Source organism: Wyeomyia smithii, chromosome 2 (assembly GCF_029784165.1).
Source record: "Wyeomyia smithii strain HCP4-BCI-WySm-NY-G18 chromosome 2, ASM2978416v1, whole genome shotgun sequence".
Taxonomy (NCBI): domain Eukaryota; kingdom Metazoa; phylum Arthropoda; class Insecta; order Diptera; family Culicidae; genus Wyeomyia; species Wyeomyia smithii.
Genome location: NC_073695.1, coordinates 226,591,658 through 226,607,406, shown reverse-complemented (window position 1 = coordinate 226,607,406; position 15,749 = coordinate 226,591,658).

The window sequence follows — 15,749 nt, the reverse complement described above, 5'->3', positions numbered from 1 at the left end:
TTCAATCATGCAACATATGCAAAAAGACCCAGGTGCCAAACGTGAACAAATTGAAATCGGTTATTCTGCTTCAAAATGATTCGAGAAGTGTTTGTGTTTTACAATTGAAAAGAGTATCTATCAATTTTAATGACTACCTGTACCCTATTCAGATGAGCTTTATTATGTAGAGGTCCAAGTCACCAAGCCAGAGAATTTTCTCATTGAGTGAAAAACAATTGTTTCTGTAATTTAAAAAAAATAACCTAAAAAAGTCCAGTATTAAAAATGTTGTTTGAAAATTAGCAAAATCAATAGAATCAACATAAGCCCAATTTATTTAGTTTTAATCAAGTATTTATCTGGTAAGGCAAAATTAGAAGATTGGATTGCAAATCCACGACCGCAAGGTTGACGTAGTGCTACATATTGCTGTTGGTTACATTGCTTGCATTGTTGCATTCGAAAACAATCGCAAAGGATATGTTCGAAGCAAACTTTTGTTCCAATAATTATGTGAATGATAATCAATAAGCTTACGATGGGCAGTCTTGTATCGTTATGTTTAAGTTAATAACTTTCACTAATCATTTTTGCTGTTTTCCAGAAACCGGAAATCTTTATCTTGGATTTGGCTCCTGAAGTCGATTTCCTCTGGGTATTATTTTGGTTCCAACAACAACCATATTGGGTGGTATTCGGTTACTTACGCACGCCGGATATCGCCATCTTGGATTTGAAAACGGCGTTTGGATTTGATTTCCGATTTCTGGGTACCGATTCCCGAATGACCATATTAGGCTATTTTTCAGCAACCCGACGTTGCAAATTCAGATGACGAATGTAGTTTATTTTTCTTGGTAGTTTCCAGTAGGCGTCAGAATTTGTTCTTCGGTTTCCGGACATCATCTCGATTCTGAAATGAATATTTTTGGTATTTTTTCCGCAACCGTAAGTTGCCACTTCGGATTAAAAAAGGGCGTCAGGGGCCGATTTTTGGCCTATGACAAAATATTTATTTTGGGTGGTATTTGATGATTAATGGCTATCATTTTGGTTCCAAAAATAACCATACTTTGTATTATTTGGTCATTTTCGGTAACCGGAAGTCGCCATCTTGTATTTCTAAATAGCGTCAGGATTTGATCTCTGGTCTCTTGACATCATCTCGGTTCTGGAATGACTATTTTTGACTGTTTTCCAGCAACTGGAAGTTGCCAGTTAAAATTTCAAAATAGCGTCTGGGAACGATTTTTGACCTATGTTCATCATCTCAATTTCAGAAATGTCCATATTGGGTGGTATTTGGTCATTTGCAGAAACCGGAAGTCGCCATATTAGATTTCAAAACGACGTCTGTATTCGATTTTCGGTCGCTGGACACAATTTTGGTTCCAGAAATACCCATATTGGATGGTATTCGGCCATTAAGGCTGTTTTCCGAAAACCGGAAGTCACCATCTTAAATTTCAAAATGGCGTCTGAATATGTTCTCCGGTCTACGGGCATTATCTCGATTCTGAAATCAATATTTTTGGAATTTTCACCGCAACCGAAAAGAGATTACGGAAACATTCATATAGGAATGAATTTGAGCATTTTAGGCAGTTTCATGAAAAGCGGAAGTCGCCATTGTGAATTTCAAAATGGCATATAAATAGAGTAGGCAGTGTGACTTTGCACTCGTATCCAAGTGAGTTTTAAAACTTGCTTGCACATTTATTTTTGGTTTGCACGTAAACCCTACTAACAGTGTATTACACTTGAGTTAAGCCTGTAGTACACTCTTTGACCAAGCGTCAAATATTTGTCACTTTTTGACAGATAAAAATTTGGTCAAAGATAATTATTTGTCACTCTCCAATTTTTACATGGGGCAAACACGGGCAAACAACAACCATGATGTCAAATTAATTTGACCATTATGTCAGAAGGTCAAAAATTTGATCATTGGTCAAAGAGTGTAATACAGGCTTTAGATTTGAGTTTGAATCCTGCATAACAACAATTGCATAAAAATCAGATTGCGATGAAATTCGCGCCGCGTATGCTGCAACAGTTTGTTGCATTGTCCTTAAAAGCCTAAATTGGATCAAAAAACAAAACTCATCGCGTCACATCATCGCCTGCATCGTTGAATATATCGTGCACTGCATGCATTGCACGCAATCGATCAGAGTGTGCGGTGCAAAAAAACTCAAACTATCGAGAGGAAGCAGATTCAAGTTGGATTCAAATCTGGAAAAGTGTTACTCAGTTCAACTTTGCACGAGTTCATGCCATCACTGCATATAAAGTGGATTTCCGAACTTTGTGCATCCTCGAATCATACTTGAAAACACCTGTATATGAATTTTTATGATGAATTTAGCAGTAATTTACATATAATAATAAATTTGATATACCCCCCTTGACTACGCCACTGTTATTGTGGAATACGTTTTCAAGTTTACAGAATAAAAATTAGACCTCCCTTGCCTACGCTTATGAGGTAGAGCAAAGCTAATATTTTAGTGTTACTCCCAGTCCTCGAAAAATCCTATGTATAAATTTTCACGGTAATCGGTTCAGTAGTTTTTGAGTCTATAGGGAACAGACAGACAGACAGACATTCGCATTTATAGATATAGATTCAAAGTCGTTGAATTATAACAGCTACCATAGATTCTACATACCGAATTTAATGCCGATCGGTGCAGAAGATTTAAAATCATCAAAGGTAAACATCGTTCACCCCCCTTCCCCCCTCATCACTGCAACGCCACTGAGCTTTCAGAAAAGTCTAACGTGGCACAATAATGTCGCGAAACTACATCTCAGACTCAAAACATCTGTATATAAATTTGCACGTTTATAGGGGAGGAAGTTTTCACGTTCATGAACCACAAATTCACCCCCCCTCCCTTGCCTACGTTTATGAAATAGCGCAAAACTAATATTTTAGGATTCCTCCACGTACTCGAAAACCCCTATGTACAAATTTTCACGGTAATCGGTTCAGCAGTTTTTGAGTCTATAGGGAACAGACAGACAGACAGAAAGACAGACAGACATTTATAGATATAGATAAGTATATTTTGTTGACTTTCTCTATTTCTGAGGTGGAATATCCGAAGTCTAGCCAAACGTTTGGTTTATAGAACTTAAAATTAAAAAAGATAAAAAATGTAAAGTTGTATAATAACTCAGATTTTTTTTAAACTAACGGGTGACAACCTAAATTTAGGAATTTGAAGATACATTCATTAATAACGAAAAAATAATGAACGCACAACAAAAATTTACTTTTTTTTCTGCCTTGGCTTCACTATATATTTTTTTGTGTATTTTGATGCAAAACCAAATTTCCCCGAGGTTGAACATATTTCAACTTAAGGGGAAACTATGGCGTCATCCATTAATTATGTAAGGATATTTTTCGAAATTTTCGACCCACCCTCCCCCCATAATAAGGCTTAGTAAGATTTTGCATTACCCCTCTCCACGCCCCTCACGAATCTTACGTAAGATTGTCTTTTTAGGGAAAAAAATATTTTCGAAGGTAAAACATTTTTTTTACACATAGCATATTCGTAGCGGACAAAACAAAACAAGTTAATACTATGTTAAAGTAAACAAAATTCAAAATTAAAAAGAAATGAAGTAAAGCACGTAGTCACCCAGCGACGGCGAATTCACTGCTTTTCCAAGGTTCAACTGTTAAGATCGCTGGGATAAATAATTCAACTAATTCTATTTTTTTTAGTTTTGTAAACTTTTCTTCCAGTTCTCTAACTTTTCTCTTAACACTACTCATAAGCTTTTGCACAGTGTGTTCTCCGACCATTTTTACCACTTTAAGCCAATCTTTTTTAAATTTTTCAACATTGTCCGCTGGTTTGACATATTTCCTCAGCTTTGCCTTGGCCAAAGCCCAAAAAGTTTCAATAGGGCGAATTTCAGGGCAGTTTGGAGGATTCATCTCTTTTGGGACACATGTGACATTATTTGTTATATACCACCCTGGTGCATCCTTAGAGTAATGGCAGAAAGCAAGAACGGGCCAAAAGATTGGAGGATTGTTATGCTGCTTAACCATGGGTAACAACCTTTTCTGCAAACACTCTTTCACGTAAATTTTACCATTCATTGTGTCATTCGTAATGAATGGACGAGATATTTTCCCACATTCATTGTTTTGGATTTCGTTTTGGCTGCTTCTGCTTCCGACGGGTCTGCAGACCCATTCTTCCCTTGGCACGCATAACGTTACTCGCCGAGGTTCCAAGATTTCTCGCCACATCTCGTACTGATACTGAAGGATGCCGCTTGTAGTATTCCTTAACCTTTTTGTCCATTGTGGGATCAACAGGCCCGGGTTTTCTACCACGTCTTGGGGCATCAGTAAATGTGCACTCTTCACAATACTTCCGCAATGCGGTTTAAACTGCTCCGACACTTATACCTTCTTCTCTGGCTAATTTTCTTATAGAAAGACCACTCACGGTGCCCCATTTGTGCACAATTCGCTTTCTTTGCTCGGGAGAAAAACCACGCATTTTCAAAATTTCGCACGAAATGTTAGAAAAAATGACAGCATCTGTTTCTTTTGGATGTAAACAACAGGACGCAGTCAACGTTTGGTTGAATACTGCACGTTATTTGAAATGACGGTTGATCGTAAGTGTATTTATAACTATCGGAACGGTCTATATATTGTCAAACATGAAGAACGCATTGAATCTGTTCAAAAACTATTTCTTTTGTACGCGCTTCGTAAGCTAAATTGGACAGCATTTCCCTTACCATCATATGAAGCACGCTGCATGCTTATAGACATACAAGCACTTAAAGCACGCCGCGAACTTTCAATGTTTTATTTTATCAATGAAATTATTTCTCAACGCGTGCAATCTTCTAAATTATTATCGCAACTAAATTTTTATGCACCCAGTCGTCAATTAAGAAATCGTAAAATATTTTCGGAAAACTTTCACAGAGCTAACTACTCAACCATACCTTACTATAATCTCACTATAATCAGCACTGCGAAAATATCGACATCACTATGGGCAGAAATCAAATCAAAAAACGACTAACTACTGGAAATAATGTATAGAATATAAGAAAATATTGTATTATTATAACTGTAACATTTGCTTGACGAAAGAAATAAATAATAAAAAAAGTTGCTATGCTACGCGGAAATTTTTTTGATGTTTTTCACTCCGTTACTGCGATAAGGCAATCCACGGGTGACGTTTCACTGTTTGTACGTTTGTTATTGTTGCTGTTTTTCAAGCTGCAAAACCAAAACACGACCAAAACCGAAATCTTTAAATGTCGGCAATAATATCAAAAGTCATTTTTTATTGTTGTGTTTAGGATTGGCACTCGCGATACTAGGAAGTACCTAGCGATACCGCTACCGATCCGGATTGCATTCTAGTTTCGACCGATCGAACATGCATAAAGCTGTCATAAGTTAAAAACAATCTGAAATCAGCTGATCGCAACTGTCTCGTGGATTGCCTTATTGAAAATTACCCGACCTACAGAAAACGTCAAAATGGGCTGCGTACTTTGTCTGCCATTACTGCTCGTGGAAAGCTGGATACTTTCTTTCCAGGCAGATATTGGCACACTCTATAATGGCGGCTATTTCAGCCTGGAAGACTGTTGGCCAGTTTCCCATAGCTACTGATATTTTTGTTCTAGGACCATACACTCCCGCCCCTCTTACTATCCCCATTTTTGAACCGTCAGTTTACTGACGGTACCCGCATAACTGTCCCATACTGATTTTGGTCACTTTTGAGTTATCATCGGGAATCGACTTAATTGTTATCATATTTTCTAGAAAAAAAATAAAATTGATACTTTTGTATGGAAAAACATGGAAAAATACCAAGTTGTTTTTGTCCCATATTGAAAGTACCCGCATTACAGTCCCACTGCATAGTGGTACGAACTGCGAACATCTAATCTTGCTCCAGATTAGTGTATATCGGATTATTTGAGGCAAATAAAAGTATGTCATTTAATTAACCAGACTAATGTTGTTTTTCTGTAGTCGATCTACCTTGCCGATGATACTGCCGTTTGCTGGTTGAATTTATATGTGATGGGACAAAATATGAGAGTACTTTTGAAATGTACCCGCATATTTTGTCCCATTTTGTCTTTTTTTCAAGTCATATAACGTAAAACCAATTCCATCCATGTTTTTTTGTTCCCAACGATAAACTGGTGCTGCCATGAGACTGTTATGGTCATTGGTTCTGGATATAATTGCTAGAAATCCGAAAATTCACGGATAATATTAAATCGCCGTTTTCTCAAGATGTTGTTTTTCATTATGGGACAGTTATCCGGGTACCGGCAGTATAGAACTTGATCGATCCATTTCGAACGCTAGGTACTTCCGCATCCCATACTGAGCGAGAGGGTTCATACACTGAGTATGGGATGTCGTAGTTGGATTCAGAATCCATCCTATCACTGTTCATGTTCGTTGCTGGTTCAGCAAGTAGGAGATTCAAGATCTTCAAGTGACATATCTTATCCCCGTCTAGTATCATCTGGCCGACTTCGAGTCACCACTTCGAATTTTTAAAAGCACAAGACTCGGAAATACTCATTGCGTTCCCTATGAAAATTCTATTTTATGTTTGCTTCACCACAGCAAACATAAAATAGCATTGTCACAGGGAACGCATTAACTATTTCCGAGTCTTGTGCTTTCGAAAATTCGAAGTGGTGACTCGAAGTCGGCCATTTTTGGATTCAATGAGGTTTCACCTTAAAGATATATTTTGCATATCGTGGATGCAAATGTATTAGTATTATGCTGTTGGCAGCGTTTTTCTCGAATTCATGTTTTTTCAACTGGTGGTAAGTTTTTCTCAGCATCTACCGAACCGATTTGGCTAATTTCTTTTGCGTGTAAAAATGGATTATCTAACTTATTATATAGCCATTTTAGAGTAAGTCAGATTTTTACCAGAGTTCTTCACGTTTTCATGCAACAAAACAAATCATTGTAGCGCTAACCTCTTCCAATAACAATTGGCTGTATAAATTGTGTTTAACAAAACAATAGAAGTTCAAGTTCCAATAGTGTGACGTTAGCTTCTGGGCCTTTGGTAACCTTGCTTCCCATTCGCTGACATCAGTGATTCATCCACTGTTTCATAACAAAGTGAACCCATACGTAAATATGTACGAACTATGAATACCAAATTGTTTCTTTTTGTGCTCCACAATGAGCAAATGCAGCAAACACTGAAGAAGAAATTATTCTTTCCATCATTTTCATTCATAAAGTTGAGAAAGCTTGAGCTATGCAATTCCCATCTGTCCTTTAGCTCTGGAACCTAATAACTCATGTATTACTCCCCTACTTTTATTACTGTGGTATTACCTACTACTGAAGTATGAGATATTTTATCGATTCGAATGGATGCTACAGAACGGGAAAACTGAAAATAATTTCAAAAACAGGCCATTCTAAAAAGTACTCTGGAATTTGTAATGCATCGAATTACAAAAACGGTTTGTTAGATTCCCATGGTGTCTTTACTAAAGATGTACACAGTTTAATATGCATCTGAATATAAAGAATAGTAAATAGTGAATAGTGAACTAAAAAGAATAGTTTCGATTTAAGTTTGACTTTGCTCATAACATTCTTTCAGAAAATATTCAAAAAGATAAATAAATTTGAAAAATAGAGCGGAATAAAAATAACACACATCAAAAAACGATTTTCATATCAAAGCAAAGCAAAGCCCTGGTGCTACATTCCGATTCGGAACTTGACCTTCTGTTTATTATACGCAGACTTCGCAGCCAACTGTTTAGTGTACAGGACAATTGCGTGGCTAGCGCTACGATCCTTCTGACACTAACAGTCTCTCTCAACTGGAACTCGAACATATGACGACTGGCTTGTTAGGCCAGCATCGTACCTCGGAACAGGCTGGGAGGTCGATTTTCATATATACTCCAATAAATTTGCATGATTACAAGTAAGAGTTAATGCTCTACTCATAGAAGTATCTAACTTGAACTTAGTTAATAACAGGATAATCTCAATCTAATGTCTTTAAAAAATATTTTTATGTTAAATTCTTCCCGAAATTTTCGAAAATAACACATAATATATTTAAAAACAATAAAAACGCGTATTATAAATACCATGTGGTTTTATGATAAGCTTTGTTGAGGTCGAAACACCTTAAAAAGTATCAAACCATTTACAAGATAACTAAAAAAAATTTATTGTCCACCTATGTTTCAAAGCGACTGCTTTGAAAATAAATGGGTTTCAGATGCAATCGAGAAAAAATGTGTAATTCCTTGTTAAATATTCTTGTTTTTTTTTTATTTATTTTTAAAGATCAATCTTTTGAATTGCTTTCAAAATCAGTGTTTCAAGATTATAAATAATACTATTGAAATTCTGAGCATACGTATGGAGTATAATTTTGTAATAGGCTGAACGAATTGGTTGAAAATTGTAATTAATTTTCAAGCTTACTGTACGCGAACGATCGACACCGAATATTTCATCCTGTATCCGCGCTGAAAGTATCTCGTAAATTTTCATTACAGACCAAAAACGCTATTTAAGCCTCTGTGGCCTACTCGGAATGACTCATCGACCCACACTCCCCACCGGCTGAGTAATCCTCTTCGTCTGATTTTTTTTTACCAAACTTGTCCATGAAATTGCAACTCGACTCGCATTGGAAACCGGTAAGACAGCACTTACATTCGTACAATACCCTCCTCCAAAACCCACACACAAATCCGACGATCTCGCTCGACGATGTCGTCGGATGTAAATTTATCGAATAACGCACCTCATCTCCGCCGCCCAGCCGCCCGACAGTTGTGACATCACCACACAACCCCCGCAAGATTTTCGATGCAATGCGTTACCTCTACCTCGAGCGATACTAAATTTATTTTTTTTGTTACTGGTGTTGTCTACTTGCAGCGAGGATCCATGAGAAGAAAATGCTAATCAGTTACTGCTGGAGCTGCGGTTCTGTGTTCATCAAACACAAGTACTGTTTGAGTTAGATTACTCCAGTGAAAATCATAGTTTATCATAGTTTAACCATTATTGGAGACAATCATTTGTGTGACCTCAGAGTTTTTTCTATAACAAGAAGCTTTTTTCGTTTCTTAGTAATCAACAACATAATATTTAGTACATATGTGTCGCCAGTGGTGGGCACCGCTAACCGAAAATTTAGCGACGCTTATCGCTAAGCCGCTAACCGGAAAATTTAGCTCGATAATCGCTAAACGCTAAACCCACATTAGCGGAACTTTCGCTAATCGCTAACTTTTTAATATGTAAATGGTCATATCGCTATATTTATTGTTGGTGTTTTGTAAGATTTGAGCCACTTTGATCTTTTTTGGTAAAATAAACGAAAACAATTACTTTTTAAAGCTATTTACAATAAGGTTCACGAAACGGTATTCATCTTGATTTTGTATAAACAAAAATAACAAAAGTTATTTAGCTTGCATTTAAAATAGATACTCTTAGGATTGTTTTCATAAAAAATCAATTATTATCTGAATCGAAAAAGTAGAACCAAAGTTGTCATAATTTCAAGCGCATTGCAATTTACAAAAATTCTTGGTGTGCCTAAAATTCAATCTAGACCTTGAGCTTGCTCTTCAAAATGCTCCTGTGGCTTATACGATAACTGGAACTTCATTCTAGGGTAAAAAAAAAAACTGACAAAAGTAACTTTCGCAAAAAGTATGTTCATTTTTCGAAGCAATTTACGTACGCCATCGGCAATTCACAGTTTTTCTAAATATTTCTATTGTCGCTTCTCTACAAAATTTAGCGAATTAGCGATTAGCGTTTCAAAGGCCAAAGTTTTAGCGACGCTAACAGCTTCGCTAGCCAGCTCAAAAATTAGCGAAATCGCTAAACCGCTAACTGAATTTCAGCGTCGCTAATTAGCGATTAGTGAATTAGCGGAATGGTGCCCACCACTGTGTGTCGCGAATTGATTTGATTTAAACCTTCTCCTATTGTTCCAAACATTCCAATTGGTCTGTTTTCGTGTGCGATATAAATCCCTTGCATAAGAACTGCAACGAATAACCAAAATTTATCATTTTAGGATAATCCGACAATTATTGAGTAGGAAGCAAATCCAAGCCACTCCAGTCATTAATTTTCTCCAGTAGTGATATTTTTTTGCTTACGACAGCCATCGTCGGAAGTCGGAACCGGTTTGCGTGGGGGAGAGCTGCAAGCCTTTAGGCTTTGCTGTCTGTTGGCGGTATAATAATTAATATGCAATATCCTAGTTGACGTATGACCTCTTAGTCGACAGAATATTGCAGAGAACATGCATAAGTGGAATGAAATCGAATTCGTGGGAGTTGAAACCCGTATTGTCATGGCAGCCCATTTATATTGACGAGTTTATCGTCCTTTAAATCTTTATGAATCAAAAATGCACTAATAATATATACACGAAAGCTGCATCACGAAAGCATCTGTTCTACACCCACAAGTTCTACCATCTCCCAAGCACCGTACCATTGAAAGCTTTCACAGACGATACCGGGAGCTTCGAACTTCGAAGTTGTAGTTGTACACACGTGAAAGCTCTACCAATCGTAAACCCGAGCATTAATCATTCGTGAACATGTTTCTCATTCGAGCGAGCCTTCCGAAAATCTTACTTCGTCATCGGTTCGGTTCGTAAAAGCGGTTCTGTTGGCAGTACTGACTGTACGTACACAAACTGTATACGGATATGATGCGCATATACAGGCAAGAGTACCGCTACACATAACACTCTTACAACGTGGCTATTTGATGGGGAGTGTATGTGAGTGCGAAGGCGTTGGCCGATTTTACGATGAAAGGTAACATGCTATATAGTGGTACGAAAGAATATGAGATAAATGAATTGAGCACTAGCTAGTTTAAAAGAACATACTTTTGATTAATTTTCATTACATTGAGGGTGTTCAGAGAGCTCTTGCAAAAAATAAGGTTTTCCTGTGTATTTCATATTAGAAGGAGCCATCGAAAAATGTTTTACTTTTCTGGTTTTATTATATTCCTAAACAGGCTTAAATTTCTTTATTGTTTTCTGTTTTTGCTGTACTTTTTCTTCATCAATAAATCTACTAATTTGAGTGTTTACGTATGCACAATTTTCACTTTCACTGTCATTTTCGTTTTTTTGTGTGTTTACCATTTTATGTTTTGAAACCTAGTATAAATTACCTCGGGAATGAATCTTGTGCTTAAAATCAATAGTGCCCTGAAGTCATTGCGTTTCTTTCTGATATAAAACCTCAAAATAGTGACTTTTCCTGTTAATGCACAATATACATGACAATCAATTGCGTAAAACTTGAAAACCGACAAATCTAACAAATTTGCGTATCTCGGTGGTGTATGACAAACACGTTTTGTAGTTGCCACACCAATATCATAAAATATGGCCTCTCATTGCAATACATTCAATTGCCAACATAATATTTTACGTTTACTGTGTATACCTTAATGAATCTAGGAGTACGTGCCTTCAGGAGATTCAGGAGGAAATCGGCAAATTAAAAAGAAAAAAACAAAGCGCCGCTGGCAGTTACCAATTGCCAAAAGAGCTTCTCAAACACGACGGTGAAGCACTGAGTAAAGCGCTGTACTGGGTGATTCACAGAATTTGGTAGGATGAGATGTTATTGAAGGAATGAGTGGAAGTAATATCTACAAAACAGACAACAAGCTGGATTATAGCAACTATCGTGCGAGTACAACGTACCCACGCATTACTAATTCACCGACCTCAAAGCAGCGTATGACACTATCGAACGAGACCAGTTATGGCAAATTATGCACGAACCACGGGTTCCCGGAAAAACTTACGCGATTGGTCAGATCTACAATGGACGGAGTGATGTAAACAGTGCGAGTTTCTGGGACGCTCTCGAGTCCTTCCGAATCTTGAAGAGGGTTGCGACAGGGTGGTGGGCTTTCGTGTCTGCTGTTCAACATTGCTTCACAGACGACATTACCAAAATGGCACGCAACTTTGAAACGTTGAAGGAAACAGCAGACTTGAAGCAGATGCCAATTAGGTCTAACCAGTCATAAGCACGTCGAAGACAATATACATGAAAAGTAGAGCCTCGAGGGAAGATTCTGTGAAACTCCCACCATGGAATCTAATGGACGGTGACAAAATCGAGGAAGTAGTAGATGAGTTTGTGTATTTGAGTTCAATAGAGACCGCCGACAACGACACTAGCGGAGAGATAAAAGGACGCAATATCCCGAAAATCACGCATACTTTGGATTGCGGAAATGCATCGATCGAACAAAATTTGCTGCTCCACAAAGTTGACCGTCTAAAAAACACTTGTTAGACTGGTAGTCCTCTACGGCCACGAAACATGGACCATGCTTGTGGAGAACAGCGTGTCGTTGGGGTTTTCGAACAGAAGGTGACGGTGGGGTGCAGATGAAAGATGGGACATGGAGACGACGAATCAACCACGAGTTGCATCAGTCGCTGGGGAAACCCAGTATAGTTCATACGTTCAAAATCGGAAGACTACGGTGGGCTGGACATTTCATAAGGATGTCGAATGAAAGTCCAGTCAAAATTATTCTGAAAAGCGACTCAACACGAACGCGGCGTCTTGGAGCGCAACTTGAACGGTGGATCGACCAAGAGAAGAAGATCTTCGCAGTCTACGCAGCCAGCAAAAATAGCGACGAGCAGCCATGGATCGGGTACAATGGCGTCGGCGCTTAGATACAGCGAAGGTCACACGGGTCTTCGTCTGATTGGTAAGGTAAGTATACCTGAATATGCACGATTTATTTTTTTCCTGCGTTTTCGAATTCAGCGAAGTTTTTCCTGATTTTTCAGTAGCTGAGTCATCAGTAACCTGTTCGGTAATTTAGTTGCTTGACGAGCGTTGGCCTTTTCACTGTTCGCTAAAACGTCGAAAAAGAAGAAAGTACAAAGCGTTCATTAAACCTTGCTGCATGAGTCGGTATTTACAAAGAAGACCATGGGTTACAAATTACTAACATTTCGTAAAATGCAGTTGGAACACTTTTCATGGTTATACGAAAGATGAAATATAAATATTCTGGTAGTTCAGCGGTTCTCAACCTGGGGTACGCGTACCCGCAGGGCAGGGGGTACGCGAAAGAAAAATCAGTAATGGCGGACAAAGCAATTTTTCTTTAAAATACTTCATACGTTGCTTAATCTTGCTCCTAAAACATGACTGTAGCAATCAAACAAACCATAGCTCAACTTGAAACCTGAAGTAGACTACCACAACATGATCTAACACCACTCTCTCCCACTCTGCGAGAACATTCCAAGCGAGGGGGTACAATCGATATAAAGAATATTGTTAAGGGGTACGCGGACAAAAAAAGGTTGAGAACCGCTGTGGTAGTTGATCCTATGTAGTGTCCCCGTGGTTCTGTGGTTAGCGATGTCGGTCGGCTGGCTCTCCCACACACGGTTGTGATGTCGAGTTCGATTCCCGATCAGGTCGAGGATCTTTTCGAGCTGGAAATTTTCTCGACTCACCACTGGGGCACGGTGTATTGTATCCTACAATATGCAAAATGTGCCAAAAACAATATCGATAACGAATTCTCTCAACTAATCTAGTTGATCGAGACCATTATTAGCTCTCCAGGCTAGCGTGCGATATTGTTTTTTTGCTCCTATACAGATTTTTGGAGATTATACAGGTGTCACCAACACATACGAGTAAAAACTCGAAACGTTTGATATAATGGCGTATGCAGTTTTTTTATTAAAGACTTTAATTAAATTTTCCTTCTGTGGTGGGCCAAGTAATCTTGCCATTAGAGATATAAAGAGTTGCTCATCAGTAGGTTGAGACTTACCAATGAAAGATGATTAAGTTTAAAAAATATCGTTGTCGGTATAAACTATAAAACAAAACTCGATTTTTGTACAAATTTTTCGAGCTTAATCATTTGGATTTAGGGTGGCGAGTGGTTTCGGCAGTGTATTTTCGGAAGGTTTTCTGCAACAATCTTATGCATAAACCTGCCCTAGGAAACCACTGCCGAAACCTTTCGCTACCCTATGTTAGATAAAATAGTCTCGTGGGACTAGGGAGAACTGGAGAGGTGGCTACACAGCATCATCCCCAAGGTTTCCACCAAACCTTGGTTTTGGGGGTTGGATGTAGGACGAGATTTCATTCGCGTGATGTCTCGGATTATGTCCAACCACTACGGATTAGACGCACAACTTCTGCGCATTGGGCTCGCGAACAGTAATCTTTGCGTTTGTGGATTGGGGTATCAAGACATTTGGATGTGTGCTGAATTCCGTGGCGCCAGATCTCTACTTTCTGATACCCTCAGGGCCCGAGGAATACAACCCTATGTGCCAGTTCGCGATATCCTCGCTCAGCAAAACCAAGGTGCCCATTTAACAGCGAAACGAATCTCTGATAAAAAAACATGTTGGTTTTAGTATTAGATAAAGTTTCAGCTCGTAGTCGGCAGCGAGTATAAAAAATTTGCCTTTAGCTTATAAGATACACTAAAGTCGCTTTTTACGCGGGGAAACGTGCCGCGAAAAAAAACAGCGTAAAAAACCGCGTAAATAAATCGCGTGAATTCCGGAATCCGCAGAAAAAAAAACCGCGAGAATTCCGGATTCCGCGTAAATTCTTCAATCCGAGTGAAGAGAAACCGAAATCTGCGCAAAAAAAAATACCGCGTAAATTCCGGAATCCGAGTTTTTACTCGGTACAGAAAACGTCAAAATGGACTGCGTGCACTGTCCGCCATTACCGCTCGTAGAATGCTGGATATAGTGAAAAGGGCAAATGTAATTTCCTAAAGCTTAATTGCTCTCGAAAGCGAAAACCGTTTTCCAATTCTGCGACAAGTTGAAACTTTCAAATAAATATTATTTAATTCTCATTCTTACCATTTCTTCTATACTTTAAATGGAAGTTCGGATGGACGCATAAGGATCAGTAGCCGTATCGGACTGAGTGTTCAGTTTAATTCGTCAAAACTTGCTTTTATCAGTTTTTCGTGCAAGACACTTCAAATGACAGTGGAACCGGTCGGAATGCTGTGTTTTCCACAAGCGTTTGGGTAAAACCACAAAGGCTGATGTACATCGGGAGTAAAAGACGCCAAAATAGGATCAGACATTAGAAATGTGTAAAAAGATCTTTGTAAAATGCAGAAGGGTGCACACAAAATCGACAATATTACCAGTGGCGTCGAGTGGAGCTTCTGCTTTAATGTTATTCAAAGAAAAAAGTACAAACATATTTTTCGTATTCTGATATACTGCGGGTTGAAAATATACTATAATAACAACAATGAATAGAACTATTTATTCTCCGGGCTTTGATTTACGCAAAGTTCGCTATAATTTCTTTAAAATCAATCGCCTTGGTTAGTTCCTTTGATGCTGCGATGCTTCTTATCTAGCTTACGAAGCTTTACTTTGCTGAAATCTATTGGATCTTTTCGGCATGATGATTATTATTTTATATCTTAATACTTATTAGCTTTCGAAATAGCAGGCTTAAACACGTCTGTGCTAACGATCTGAATTGAAGAGCTCAGTAGAAATCGCTCAGCAAACCTAGTAAACCTTATATGCTAATTATGAGCATGTTTACATAACAAAGGATTTACGCATTGGGCCCATTTCACATTTGGTCGGCTTGCGACCAGATCGAACCAAACGCCA